We start from the raw sequence: 15,104 nt of genomic DNA on the forward strand, positions 1-15,104 counted from the left end.
ATATACCTGTGGGATGGAGAGACACGAAGGTCATTTTCATTCCGAAAGCAGGAAAACCCTGCCACACGATGGCGAAAGCATTTGGTACCATTTCTTGACATAGAAGGTGCTTTCAATAATGTAAAACCGACGTCAATCATAAAGGAGTTGGAGTTTGTATGCATCAACTCTACCGTAAGAAAGTTTATTAACAACTTACTAACTAAAAGATGCATTACGGCAGGCTTGGGATCTGTGGATCTAAAAAGATGGGTCACTAGAGGAACACCTCAAGGAGCTGTACTGTCTCCTCTACTATGAAATATAGCCATTAACAATATATTATTGTCTCTGGAGAAAAAAGGCGTAAAAGTGGTCGCGTATGCTGATGACGTGGCAATTACGAGTAGGGGAGAGGTTCCCAGCACTCTAAGAGATATACTTTAGGAAGATCTATGGGCAACAACGATGTGGGCTAGCGAAAGTGATCAAGGTATAAATCCGTGCAAGACAGAAATTGTTCTTTTCAGCAGGAGCTACAAGTTGCCTACAGTGGAACCTGTATCCTTGGAGGAGAGAATGTTTCATCTACAGAAAGCGCAAAATACCTGGGTGTATTCGTAGACAGGAAATTGAACCTCAAATCCAACATTTGGAAAGGACAAGAAAAACAACTCTTGCCCTATACACGTGCAAGAAAACCATTGGCAAAAGTTGGGGGTTTAGACCGCGTACCACTCATTGGGTATATACTGCAGTTGTAAGACTTATAATGCTATATGGTGTTGTGGTCTGGTAGACGGAGCTTCAAAAGTCCACCTACTGCTCAGTGGATTGTTTGTGCATCACAGCCGCACGAAAGACGACACCATCTATGCACTGAGTTTAATGCTACATCTTATGCCTCTGGACATTGTGGCTACCAAATTGCAACCCTCACGCCGTGGGGTTAAGGGAGCTTTTTCATTGGTCATGTAACGGCTACGGACACTGTGTTATCGTTGATACAATATCCAATGTTCCAGGCAGTGTGGATTACACCCTACCTGAGCCGCTTTTTGATAAAAAAAAAGTACTGTACCACTATTCCTTATAGAACCGATTGGAACTACGATATCCCTGGAAGTTACATAGACTTCTATACGGACCATATGGGCTTTGGGGTGTACTCTAAAGATCTAGAACTGGTCATATCGAAAAGGTTACCCGACCACTGCAATGTGTATCAATCGGAGATCCTTCCAATTAAGGAAATGGTGGAATGGCTAAAAGATTATGTGATAACGACGATTGGCATAAATCCCTGGAGAACGTATTTCTGAACACAAAAACTGCCCTGGACTCGCAGATCTCTCAACGAGATGGTTGAACAGTTCAAAGTTCACCTCTTTGGGTGCCGGGCCACAGAGATATCCCAGGGAATTGTAAATATGGTGAACTTGCAAGACTAGGAACTACCTACGACTTTTGCAGAATCTGTGAGGACATCGAAGAAGAAGAGACTATAGAACACCTTCTGTATGTGCGACCCACACTAGCAGTCAAAAGAAGTTCCACTTTAGATTCGCATTTCTTTAAGAAACTGTCTGATTAAACAGATGTGAACATTCGCAAGTTATTGGGCTTTTTAAAGCGATCTAGGTGGTTCAACAGTAGGAACTAGAAGGCATCTTCCTTCTTCTGTTGCTGTGATGTTACAATGGACAAAAACGTCTTAGTGGGTCTGAAGACAGACTGCCACTTAAACCTAACCTAACCAATTGTGAAGATTTATTTTCTGTTGCTACGTCAGTAAAATTTTGGTTTTTTTACAATTTTTTTAGGTAGAAACTTAATTTTTATTATTAGACATTATTCAGCACTGTATTTATTTAGCACAATTTAGGCATTTATTTGGGCTCACATGCTTTGAATGACTTGATTTTGATAAAGAAAACGAGTCGCTTTCAGAGCATTATAAAGGGGAAACGAGTCGTTTGCTCAAAACAGCATTGGTCTCAAGATATATTCCATAGCAGGTAGAGGCAGTTGCCCAACAACAAAATATTGAGTGCACTATCTGTCAAAATCAATGATTAGTGCAACTCTGATTTTGAGTATGGTCGAGTTCGCGCCATTTTTCGTTGTTTGTGTGTGCCATGGTTCTTAACTATAATACACACACCCAACCAAAACTCTTTGACAGATAGTGCACTCCGCGAGAAAAAATTTTACTCTACCTGGTAATTATGTCATAAGACAAGAACATCTCGTGTGATGGCACCTTAAGTACGCATCAGTGCTGCGCGAGGTATGTAACTCCACCTTAAATTTTTGTTTTGAATTTGTTGTTGTTATGGACGATAAATAATACAATACAATCGATCGATAAATTTATTTATTTCGTAACACACAAACGAATACGTAACGTAAAGTATTCACGTAAAGAATTCACGTATTTATACGTGCATTTTGAAACATTATTTTTACTCAATCTCGCGATTAATTTGTTTACAGTAGAAAGTGGTGCATACAGCCATACGCGTAGAAAGCGTGGAGAGAATGAAGCCAGGTCAACATATTGTTGACGGCGTGAAGATAACTTTTTGATCGGCGGCATCACACACATTTATAAAAATTCGCCAAATTTTTTTTTCCTTTAAGGTAGGTAAGAAAGTGTATATACCAGTGTGCACAGAAAAAGAAGAAATAAGCAATCACAAAGGGCGCAAACCCCAATTTGCAAATAAATTGTTCTTGTTAAAATGAATGATATAACAATAAAAGAACGGAAGAAAATACATCATAATTGATAGTGTGAAAGCCATTTGCCGTCTAATTGCGTACCACAAAAAAGTGAGGGCCAAGTCAAAAAAAAACAGTGAAACGAAAAGTTAGTTAAGTGAAATTTTTTTGTTACTCCCCTTCTTGGTTGCCGCCGGTTGTTGCTGCTCCGTCCGTCCCTAACATCAGATGAAAATGTATGCGTTCCTATGAGTCTTACTCTACTGTCTTGCAAAGTACAAATTCCATTTTTTACATAAGAAATGGAAAATGAAAACAATCTGCCGAGTATAATTTCACTCCGATTTAAGATTTCAAACGTAATCGCTCAACAAATAAATATAAGTAAGGGACATATAAGGGTAAGGGACATTTTGTATTGGCGTTACAATATAAGTGGGTGTAATTTGGGATTTGTGATCAATTATGCAAAAGATTACCCCGGGATCACGTATCAATCAAAAATAAAATAAAAGAAAAATATTTTCCACAATCGTTTTGCTCTTCTGTTTTGCATAACTTGTTGTGCCATGTGTGCTTGGTTGTGTTAGATCCATTGCAAAAACAAACACAAAAGTCAAAAGTTTTCCTAAACGAAAATAACTTGCATGTCCGTTCGTTCAATTCAATTGCCAAAGTCGCCGGATGGTATGGTGGGGAGCGCTGTGCTTGACAAAATCATCATCTGCGTGCTTATACTAGATTCTCGTTGAAGAGGTAAACGCTTGTCAAATTAAAACAAAAAAATCCAATACTTGGTGTGTCTCTCGCATATGTACAAGTTTTTCATTTTTTTGGCGTCAAAGCAATTCATTCAAATCTGATACAGATTACAAACGTTGGTATTAAATTTCAACCAATGGGATGGTACTTTTTTTTTACTTCCAAGTTATTGGAGGCACTTAAACACTGCCGTTGTTATTTTTGTTTATATTTGACTATCCGTGCCATCGTTTGCTCGTTCTCCTATCGCCTTACACTAAACAATGGGATGAATGGGAAATATGCAAAAACTCGTGTGACGAAAGGGTGTGGGACTATGACAATAAAAGACAGAATTGAAGGAGATGTGCAGAAAAGAACAATGCACGACAAAACAAGAACACATACAAAAAAGTCCAAAAATAGCGAAATCTTTTTCGTCTTCATTCACCCCCTCTTCATAACAACGAAGATTTTGGTTTCGTATTGTATTTTATCTGTTTCCCTTTCTCATTAAATTTTATTGGAAAGAGATAGCATGATATTTATAACAGAGTTGCCACATGAACCCTATTGAGCTCATTGCTGGCATTTTGGTTCATAGGTGGTGACCATCAGGATACACTTATAAGAGGTAGCGGACTTTTTTTTGTTTTGCTCCCTAGATTGAACTTATTTTTAGAATAAAAATCGTGGCTAAACGATAGAAGTTTATGTCATTTGGAAATCGCCACCTTGTCATCTAGTTGATTTGCCTAATCGACGTTTTTTCAACTCAAACAAAGAAACACATTGTGCAGAAGTATTACTGACAGGATTCATTTAAACCGATATTAGACGATATGAAGTTGTCATACGACATGCCACTTTTGGTATTCTCATTTAATTTAAAATGTTTGTCAAAGTTGTTGGTGGTGTCACGCCAACATCTGAAAACAGCCGGCCCTTTTTTAGGGTATTATTTCTGCACACCTATAAACAAACGCACACAAATTTGTTTGTGTTTGTTGGCAAAACGTCGATCGTCTTAATGACAAAATGTCGATTTTACCATATGGTTTTAGGTTGTTGTACCTAGGCGAATTTATAAAGGTGGTCTCACACGAAAAGCTGTTAACAGCCGGTTAGGTTTGATGGTATTAAGATGTCAGATTTTTCTTTGCATTCTCTTTGTTTTTATCTTCTTTCTTTCATATTCTCTGCTCATGTACGCACACACACAAGTTTCTTTGTTTGTATTGGCCAAACTTCGATCAGCTTGAGGACAAGATGGCGGATTGCACCATATGATTTGTGATTGTTGTACAAATGAGACCACCTTTAATTGTTTCGCCATGTTGTTGTACAAATGAGACCTTTTAGTAATTCAACGAAGTATGGTCATGCGAACAGCTGAGTACAATTTTTTCAAGTTTTTTTTTTGCCTGTTTCTCTTTCGAGACGAGCTCAATGATCGGAGATGCAAATGGAAAAGGAAAGCCAAAGATAGCAACACACACCAACCACTATGGGACGCGTTTCGTCTTTGGTTAGAAGACTTTCCAATTTTTTTAATTTGACAAATTTCTTAATGTCAAACAATGATGTGCATGCTTTCATGTATATGTGTGTTGTTTATATGAAAACTAAATACTTGGAAAATGAAATACTGAGCATTGGTTGTATTTTTATCCAGGTTTGGTTTTTGCAAATTAAAAAAGTTGAGAAATTGAAAAAAAAGGAAAAACGCATGCTTGTTTTACAGTTCTTTGTGATTGTTTACGAGGCAATAATAAATCATCTGATTGGAAGATTTGTTATTTTCACCGTCACAATTTTCATATGGGTATTTTATAGTTTCCATAATTGATTCGGCTTCTATTTCTTGATGTGGTGTCTCGTTTATGGAAGGAAATGCTGGTATACTTCTTTCATTCAACATTGAATTTGGCTTCTCTGGGCCAGAAAAAATATTAAACTTTTTTCTTCTTCTAACCTCGGCAGATATACTGCTGCCCAGCCGGCATTTGACATTACGAGTTGTAAACCATCCGCCAGAGTTGCACAGAAAAATGTTGTTGTTGGGCAAATGACCCTATCTTCTAAGTTCTTGTACCATTGCATAATCTAAAAATGTAACAATAGCTCATATTTTAATGCGTTACAGTTGTGAGAAAAGCCTAGTACTGACTTCGACTTTTCGCCCGAACAACTATCAAAACGCACTATAAAAAAGGTGGGGAAGAAAATGCGAACACATTCCGCAGAAGTACTGAGTTCTTTCAGCAAAATACCAACGACTTGTTTCTGCGCCAATGTAAATTTCGCTGCAATTTATTACTAAGGTAATTAACTGCTCACGAAATGAGTCCAAGCAACTCTGTTTCATCATAGTTGCTTTTGTTGTGCGACTTTGTTTGTGTTACATCGTCCAATAGAATGCGGCATATTTCGGCAACAATTATGCAATTTTCGTGTGAATGAAGTTAGTACTAGGCTAAAGCTGGCAAAATCATAAGGTTGTGAGTAAACATGGCGAAACAATTAAAGGTGGTCTCATTTGTACAACAACCACAAATCATATGATAGACGTTTTGCCAACACACCCAAAGAAATTTTTGTGTGCGTGTGTATACATGCGCAGAGAATATGCGAGAAAGAAGATAACAACAAAGAGGATGCAAACAAAAATCTGTCATTTTAATACCGTCAATCCTGGGCGGCAGTTAACATAAGACAAGAACATATTGTGTAGTAACAGCTTTAATATGGTTACGGAAAACTATCAATCGACCAAGACTGATTTAAATATAGGTCTCACGCGAACAGCTGTTAACAGCGGGTCTTGTTTTACGGTATTAAGCTATTAGATTTTTGTTTGCATTCTCTTTGCTGTTATTTACTTTCTTACATGGTTTCTGCTCATATATACACACTTTCTGCAAAGACATGTCGAAAAAATTTAACATGGCAAATGGATATTGGAATATTTCTTTTAAATCGAGATTTTGTTTCATCGAATACATATGTAGACATGTCTATATAAAAAAAATACAATACATATGAGAATACATACCGATAAGAGCGCTTTCTATCCGTAAATGACGTATATAAGACAAGTCTTAAGAATACAGAAAATGACAGGCCATGACATGTCTGATCGTGTTATAGAAGCTTAAAGCGAATTTATTACATTTTATCACAATGTTATGATATCATTAAGAAATTGTCAGATGTTGAGAAAAAGTGCTTTGGAAAATACCGATAATAACCGGTGTTCAATACAAACGCAGTGTTGCATTAGAATTTCGAAGGAGATTTGCTGCAAATCTCCTCAAATAAATAGATTTGCTTACACTGAAATTATATTGGAAATTTCGTTGCAAAACTAAGCTAAGATTTGCTCCAAGCGTAAACATGGTTTTGAGCTATATTAAGTTTTGTGAATACCGGTGTTAAATTGTAAAAATAATCCTCGAGTGTGAACTGCCCACAAACATTAATGATTTCATAGTTTTTCGCTATGTGGCAACACTCCCATTCATTTAATCATGCGTCAGAAAGAGGTCACTGTAGAATGCACGTAGAAACAGAAAAAGACGACAGCAAACGAAAATGGCGATAACCGACAAACGACGAAGAACAACGAAAGAAGACGAAGGAAAAGCGAAAAAATCATTTTCCTAATTTTTGGAAGTACTACTACCATTTGAGCTATTATCGTATTATAGTTTTGGAAAAAATTGCTCCTTTGCAGCCTCAGAGTTGCACTCAACGCGCTGAAAACATCGAAAATGTCATACCAGATGACAGCTTGCCTCAATATCTCGGGGTACACACACAATAGTGTCATTTATTACTCTATTACTCTTTGCCAGTGAAATTCCTTCATGTCTGCTGCTGTGTCTCTTATGTGGAATTAGGAATTAGACACACAGAAAATGCAAATAAAAATTAAAAATATTCAGAAAATGAATAACTGTGAAAGGCAATAAAGAAATATGTTTAACTTTGCAAATTAAAATAGAGTTATACAGAGTGTCCAACAGCAAACAAAAAAAGCAACCAACCAAAGTGAGGAATACCCAGCATAATTGTGGCAAAAAATAAGAAGGTACTAAAAATTGTGGGAGAAATACAAAAGAAAAAAAAAACGGCAAAGACCTTGGAGTGGAATACATATCCAAATCTGAACGCAAAAACGAAAACCAAAAAATCATAAATTGTGGAGAATAAAAACAAAAAAGAAAAAAGTTGCCCATAAAAAATAGTGCAAAATTCTTTCAGCGAAGATAGTGAAATAATACAGAGTCTGTGTGTGTGTGTACGTGTGTGCAAGAAGAGAAACCACAAAGCACAAAAACCCCACGAAAAAGAAGAAAATATTAATTAAAACAAAAAATCTCCGATCAAAACAAAATACAATACAAAATTTAATTGAAAAATGTAATAAAGTGTGAAGTTGAATTTTAGTTATAGTGGGAGTTTCACGCAAAATATAAGTTTTATAAAACAACACAGAGCATCATATTCGCTGTGCGAAATTTGCTGCTAAAACCAAGTGAAAATTTTTAAATAATTATCAGAATTCAATCTTGCAAAAAGCTAGTAAATAAAAAAAACTGAAAAAAAAATTTTTAGTGCTTAGAGGATATCATCACATATATATTGTGACGTCAAATTGACCGCCAATCCCAGCGTCGTTGAGAGCAGCAACAATTTTTTTTGTTCGTGTGTGAAAATCGAGCTAAATAAAAAACACGAATACCACGGCACAGCCCCCCAACGGGCCCCATCCAAACGACACATAAACGCTTAACGCCAAACATACATTGCGCGCATCCCATATCAATCACCTCTGCGATGAAATACCCACCTCGCCAAAACTTCAATTAGAAATTATTGTCAAAGGTACAGTGGGGCACTGGCGATAGAGACTCACTGCTACGCTACGCATCAATTAGTGTGTTTGTTTTTATTATTTTCCCACAAACAAATAGGGAAACCATTGTGGAACAAACACTGAAAACAACGAGAAGCAACACTTAATCTATCCCCCTACAAAAGCACCATTAAATGGAATTATTTAATTCTGCCGTTTTTCAGCGCTTTGCAGTAGGACAAATTGTAAAATTATGCTTAACTTGTCAGAAAATCAACTTGCCAACGCAGATACAACAGGAATAGCAACAAAACCAATTTAATAAAAACATTTACACTAAGTTTGGATGTGAAGTGCATTCAACTTGGTTCGGTTGTTCCACATCTCAAAAAGTAAGCGGTTTTACATACAATTGGATTTTATAGGAAAAAGAGGTAAGCCAGGCCAAAGAATGGCAGAGTACGTAAATGCATAGAGGCTAAATACAAAAACATTTCCCCCTACACCACAAAAAATGTATAAATACGCATAGGAGTAGGTAAAGTTGAAGGCATTTTCCTAAAATACTATACTGTCTGCATTTAATATTTATTACTTTGTTGTGGGAATCATTAATATCTACCATTATGAGATGGCCTTTAATCGTGTTCAAATTTTGCATAAAATCACTATCTAACACTCTCTCTTATTGTGGTGGAACTCCAATATGACAAGAAGTTGAGCTACGATTTTGTAATCTTTAAAAAGGCCCATAAAATCGAAAAGCCTGACACAACTGCGAAAAGAAGTTGTATATGGCTGAAATAAAAAAAAAAATGCAGTCAGCTGGTATGTCCACCGCTGCAAAGGTTTTTGTTCTCCCCATGGTTCGAACCCAAGCGTTGTAATAGGCTGATATTTTGAAAAAATCAACGATTTACGCGGCGGTTCACTAAGTATTTATACCCACCACCATAGGGAAGGGGGTATTTTCATTTAGTCATTCCGTTTGCAACACATCGAAATATCCATTTTCGAGCCTACAGTGTCGGAAATACCAGATCGTCGAAATATCAGATCAATTTAACGATGTGCGCGTGTCTGTCCATCCGTTTATCTGTCAGTTGTAATCCCTCTACAGTCTTTAAAATTTTAGATATTGAGTTGACATTTTGCACAAACTCGTATTTCTTCTATACGCAGGTTTAGTCTTGAATGGGTCAATTCGGACTACATTTAGATATAGCTACCATATAGACCGATTTGACGACTTAGGTTTTTAAGTCCATAAAAGCCGATATCCCTGAAATTTTAAACAGGAAGTTTTACTAGGGTGCACGAAATTCAAACTGAATATGGCCCATATCGGAAGACATTTTTTGCTGAACTCGTGAACACTGAACCTTCATGATGTTGTATTTCAAGACTACTGAAGAGCGAGACACTGAAGATAGAGTAAAACAAACAAGTAGTTGTTGAGTAGATAATCTTGAAAATCAACCACCATTTAGTACTTGGGAGTGTTTTTATCTAGAATTCATCGCCGATACAGTGAGTTATGAGAAATTACTCGCTGTATATGAAAGCGTCTGATCACACTGTGTGTGTGTGTGTGTGTGTTTGTATTCACCCATGCTTTTTCCAAATAAATCACGTCGCCTCCGTTCGAATTTTTTACTACGAAAACAGACGACAAGATAAATAGTACGTTATTTGTAGCCGAAGTGTACTCGTATACATGCATTGTACAACGTGCAGTCATTGAAATCCGAATCAATCTTTCTTTCTGCTGAAGGGCTCATTTAATGCATTCACTCATCCCGTTACTTGGTGTCTTGTTTATCAGTTTTACTCAGTTCTCAGTTGTCCCATACAATATTGTATTTTTAAACAGAGTTCAGTTCTTGAAAGATTGTTAGTGTGTCTTGAAAGCAGAAATAAATGGTCTTGCGCATGCCTTTTATACAGATATAGCTGCCATATAGAGCGATCTATCGATTAAAGCTGCATTTATAACCCGATTTCGCTAAAACTTGAAATGGTGAGTTGTTTTAAGCCTTCCATCTTTGTACCTATATATGGTCCAGATCGGACAATATTTGAACATAGCTACCACATAGTTCAATATGCCAATTGAAGGTATTAAGCCCATAATGCCGCATATATTGTACTTTTTCGCTAAAATTTGAATAAGCGATTTGTTTTAAGCCTACCCACGTCCGACTAAAATTTGGTTCCGATCGGACCATATTTAGAGATAGCTGTCATATAGACCGATTTAGGATCTTAACCCCACAAAAGGTGAAATTATTATGCGATTTCGCTGAAATAGTGAAAGAGTAAGTTGATTAAAGGCTCTCGATATTCGACTCAAATATGTTTTAGATCGGTTTAAATACAGATATAGCTGCCATATAGAGCGATCTGCCGGGTCTTGAGGCCATAAAAGCTTCATTTATAACCCGTTTTCGCTGAAAATTGAAACAATGAGATATTTTAAGCCTTCCGTCATCTCACATAAATATGGTTCAGATCGGTCTATATTCTGGTCTAGCTGCCATATAGACCGATCTGCCGATTGGGGGTCTTGAGTCCATAAAAGCTGCATTTGTAATTCGATTTCGCTGAAAATTGAAGCAGTGAGTTATTTTAAGCCTTCCGTCATCGCATCTAAATAAGGTAAAGATCGGACAATGTTTAGATATAGTTGCGATATGGACCGATCATCCAATTTAGGGTATTAATGCCATAAAAAGCGTTTTTTGCCCGATTTTGCTGAAACTGTATAAGAGTTCTCGGGACCTGAATGGCATATGACTAGATCAGCCCCCATTTGCATATTAATACGGATATATTGGGTTGCCCAAAAAGTAATTGCGGATTTTTCATATAGTCGTCTTTGACAAATTTTTTCACAGCTTGTGACTCTGTAATTGCATTCTTTCTTCTGTCAGTTATCAGCTGTTACTTTTAGCTTGCTTTAGAAAAAAAGTGTAAAAAAAGTATATATGATTAAAGTTCATTCTAATTTTTATTAAAAATGCATTTACTTTCTTTTAAAAAATCCACTTTTTGGGCAACCTAATAGTAAAGCAGTTTTTATGAAAGAGGATGGTTCATTTATCCATGGTGGTGGGTATCCAAAGTTCGACACGGCCGAACTTAACACGTTTTTACTCAATGCCATGGCATTGACAATGCCATTCGGTGAGCTTGAAAAAATATTAAATCGGTGGCGGGGGTACTGCATACTAAATCGGTCGGGGAGTACTGCGTACTCCATGGGTCCAAAAAGTACTATAATAGTGAATCTTCGATCTCTGATCGATGCTGCAAAAAGCTACTGGGAAAGAAACCTCCAGCAGATATTTGCAAGCTGTCAATTACCAAACTAAAATTTTTGCTCGCTCTCACGGGCTCTCTCGCTTTCTTTTGGGGGCAAAAAATTACACGAACAACTTCCAGTAAATATTTGTTTATGCCATGGAGAGAGAAAGGAGGGAAACTTGTAATACATAGTGGAGCACATATATGTACGATTCGGCTTCACCGAACTTTCCGCAAGGAATGCTACATTTTGCGCGATTTTGGTGAACATTTTGTTCTGCCGATGCTTGGTGGACTGAAAAGGAAAGTCCCTATGTTTAGAGGTAACTCCACAGTGGTTTTTGGTTCTAAGAACATAGTGGCTCAAGACATCACCCAAGTCCTGGAGATAATTATTTATTAGTCTATATCTGCTTTATCTCTCTATACGATGCTATAGCCACTCATGAAGATTGAACAGTCAGTCGGTGGGAGGACTTAAACATTTCTAAATTCCATATATAATTCTCCTCTATGTCGAGATTGGAATATCTGACTTGATGGAGTCCTGCTGCCACCTCAGTGTACGTGTTTTTCGTCAGGGGAGGGGCTCATCCTGGTATGCCTTCTCTGTAAGTTTCTGGGATTGAAAAGAACCCCGAACCTGGTTCTTTTCGATGTGCCAGAACCGCCTCCATCCTCGGTTGGTATTGGTGAGGTGTAACCGGTGCATGGAGTGGGTGCATTTCCGAATTTCAATGGTATGCGAAGCAAGATCGACGATATAGTAGATTTTATGAGTCGGAAGAACATATTGGTTGCAGCGATCCAAGAGACAAAGCTGCAGCCGGTACAGTTGTCACGGATACAATTTGCTACGTAAGGATCGTTTAAGAATTGGAGGTGGGGGATTGGCCTTCGTAATACACCATTCCGTGCAGTAAAGACTCATCTCGCCTGCGCCTGGCGCTAGTGATACCACAATGGAGTGTATGGCGATAGAAGTCAGGTCCGGTACTGCCGAGATAGAGCTGTACAAAGAGTGCATACCGCCAGTTGGTAGTTGCGGCCCAGTTAATGGTCAAGCTTACAAGCCTGACATAAGTGGGCTACTGTCACTTGCCGGCAGCCCTTGGCGGTGCTGACAAATAAACCTTGTTGACCACGTACAAAAAATTGCCCGGTCTGTGGTAAGTTATGCAGCGCCAGTATGGTCTTGTCATCTCTTTAACACTCAGGGAAATAATATTCAGAACTGTAAAAATGCCGCTCTTCGAAATAAGACGGGCTGTCTCCTCAGTTCTCATGAGGACCACCTCCATCAGGAGAAAAATATCCTACACGTGAGAAGTTATGTCTACATGCTGTCTAAGCAATACCTGAAGGGCTGCTTTCGCCGAGACCCTCCAAATCATCATTTTGTCGATAGGTATCCACCGCCCAGAAACCTAAAGCGTGAGGTTCGGCGCTACAAGCGAGAACCTCCAGACCAAGCGGCATATCAAGCGGGTCTAGACGACATTCATGCAGACACGGTACGGGATAACTATGACCTTCTACACAGGCTGAACTTTGAACTTCAATCTGTGTGGTGTTCTTTGTTATCACGAGAAGTTTGGCTGGGAGCTACCAGGCGCATCCACAGACCCACTCGACTCAGACCCAGATCCCTCTGGATGCACACCATCTTAGGTGGAGTGTTCCTGGATCTGGAATAGAATAGAATCAAGCAGACGAAAGGTAGAACACAAAACACAATTACAGCAACAAAATTGACCACCAGACACCCCGGCACGGGATAGCTGTGAGCACCACACATACTGGAACATTGAGGTTCGATCTGTGTGTGGTCATTCCTATCACGAGAAGTTTAGCTGCGAGCTACCGCGTCCACAAGTTGCGAATAGTGGAATGCTCCATACGGTGTAGCTGCAGCGGTATCGAGCGGAGAGTCTCGGTGAGAGGTCGGGCGGCAACGGCTCTTGCGTAAATACTTGTGTCTATGGTGCCCAATATGACAAGTCGAGTTATTGGCGCCTTTAAATAACCAATGGCCAACCTGTTCCGGCGGCGATCGGTCCTTTGGACCGGAACGAGCTTGCTCACCTACAGGAGCTTGACAAGGATTGCCACCTCCACATGAAAATGTGGCTTCAACAATAACAAGTTGAGGGTTTCCGTCAGTTTCTTCTCTCTGTCTGGGTCTATAGCTTTTTACATTCTGGTTTTCTTATTGAATTTAGCAGTATCATCGGTTATTGCCTGACACCAACTAGGATTTTTCTCGCCTTTCTTGGGATACCCCCTTTTGCCTCATCGCAAAAGTGTTAAGCGATTTATTTAAACCATTAGTTTAGTTATTGGCAATGTGCAAAAGCATTTTACCACATGGTTTACCTGTTTTTTTTCATAGACAAAAACAAAAATATTGAGTGGTTGCCAAAGTGATTGTATGTTTGAAAAACAAGACGTTATACCACTACTGCTTACTTTGAAAGCCCCAGTAAAATGAATGACTGAATTCAATGATTTTTTATGGCTGCGAAAAGTAAGAGCGGGAGTTATGAGTCGGGTTGTGTTTTTTTGCGTTGATTATTTAGCCGGTTGTCCAAGAGATTTTCAAAACACAACGTTCAAACAAATAAACGCCTCAATATTACGTTTTTCATACACTAATCCCTTGTCTCCTTCAGCAATTTCTCCTCACTTGTTTGTTTTTCATAGTTTCTTTTTGAGTTGCTGCTTTGTTTTTGTTATTCTTTTTGGCAGTAGCAATTGTTTTTGCTGTTATTAGCCTTCTTCGTACATGTTTTGATGATGATAATAATCGTCATCGCTGGCAACATTTGTGTATCTCTCTTCATGGAACATTTTTTGTTTGAATTTACTATGGGCATTATCGTTGTCCTCTTCTGTTTTGTTTAAGTTATTATGTTTAATACAATATACTGTTTTTTTATAATTTTCCGTTGCTACGCTAATATGTTTTGGGTTAAAATGGTTACTTCAGTGTTGCCACCAACGTAGATTCCGGTTTTCTACGAAGGAGTATTTGTCCACAATGACCTGCAGGAATTGTCCTGTGTGTACCGTGTGTGTGTGTTCTAATCAGAAATTATGCTTCTACTCCGTGAGGGGGCGTGAAGAATCCTAACTTGTCCCCTGCATGAATTGTCCTGTCTTGTCGATGTATATGCGGAGACGTCTCAAAGATATATTACAAAGACCATACAAATCGTTGCTGCATTTCACTTTTAGAACCCTTCGAACCAAATCGAAATATCATGTAATTAAGCTAGGCGCATAAACTGCGTTAATTGTTCTGCTTTGTTTCTTTCGTGAGAAAGAGAGGATAAAAAACTACAAGTCACTAATGCTTCCAAAGATTTAGTCCATATAAACTTTAACTCAATTTTTTTTTAATTTTTGAAAAACATGGACTATAACTCATACCAAAGCTCGTAAGAGCCCCCTATATTGTGTCGTATAGCGTCGTTTTTGTTTTGATTACAAT

At 38.2% G+C, this 15,104-nt stretch overlaps 1 protein-coding gene and 1 long non-coding RNA gene across 5 annotated transcripts in view; one reads left to right on the forward strand and one right to left on the reverse strand.

Annotated features, from left to right (window-relative positions):
- The first annotated feature begins 2,489 nt into the window (after positions 1-2,489).
- LOC106096024 (longitudinals lacking protein, isoforms H/M/V) overlaps positions 2,490-15,104 on the forward strand; it is a 284,269-nt gene continuing 271,654 nt past the window's right edge. For 3 of the 4 annotated variants that reach the window (XM_013263531.2, XM_013263532.2, XM_013263533.2), the window contains exon 1: positions 7,047-8,739. The gene's annotated coding sequence lies outside the window, so the exon portion shown is untranslated. Of the gene's footprint in view, positions 2,623-7,046; positions 8,740-15,104 lie in introns of those variants that run through there. The other variant, XM_059369239.1, reaches the window with a different exon arrangement.
- LOC106096025 (uncharacterized) lies at positions 3,032-3,941 on the reverse strand. The gene is made up of 2 exons (XR_009398388.1): positions 3,625-3,941; positions 3,032-3,562 (listed from the first exon to the last, which is right to left on the reverse strand). It is a non-coding gene; the product is annotated as an uncharacterized LOC106096025 (long non-coding RNA).

The sequence above is a fragment of the Stomoxys calcitrans genome, chromosome 5 (genome assembly GCF_963082655.1).
Source record: "Stomoxys calcitrans chromosome 5, idStoCalc2.1, whole genome shotgun sequence".
Lineage (NCBI taxonomy): Eukaryota > Metazoa > Arthropoda > Insecta > Diptera > Muscidae > Stomoxys > Stomoxys calcitrans.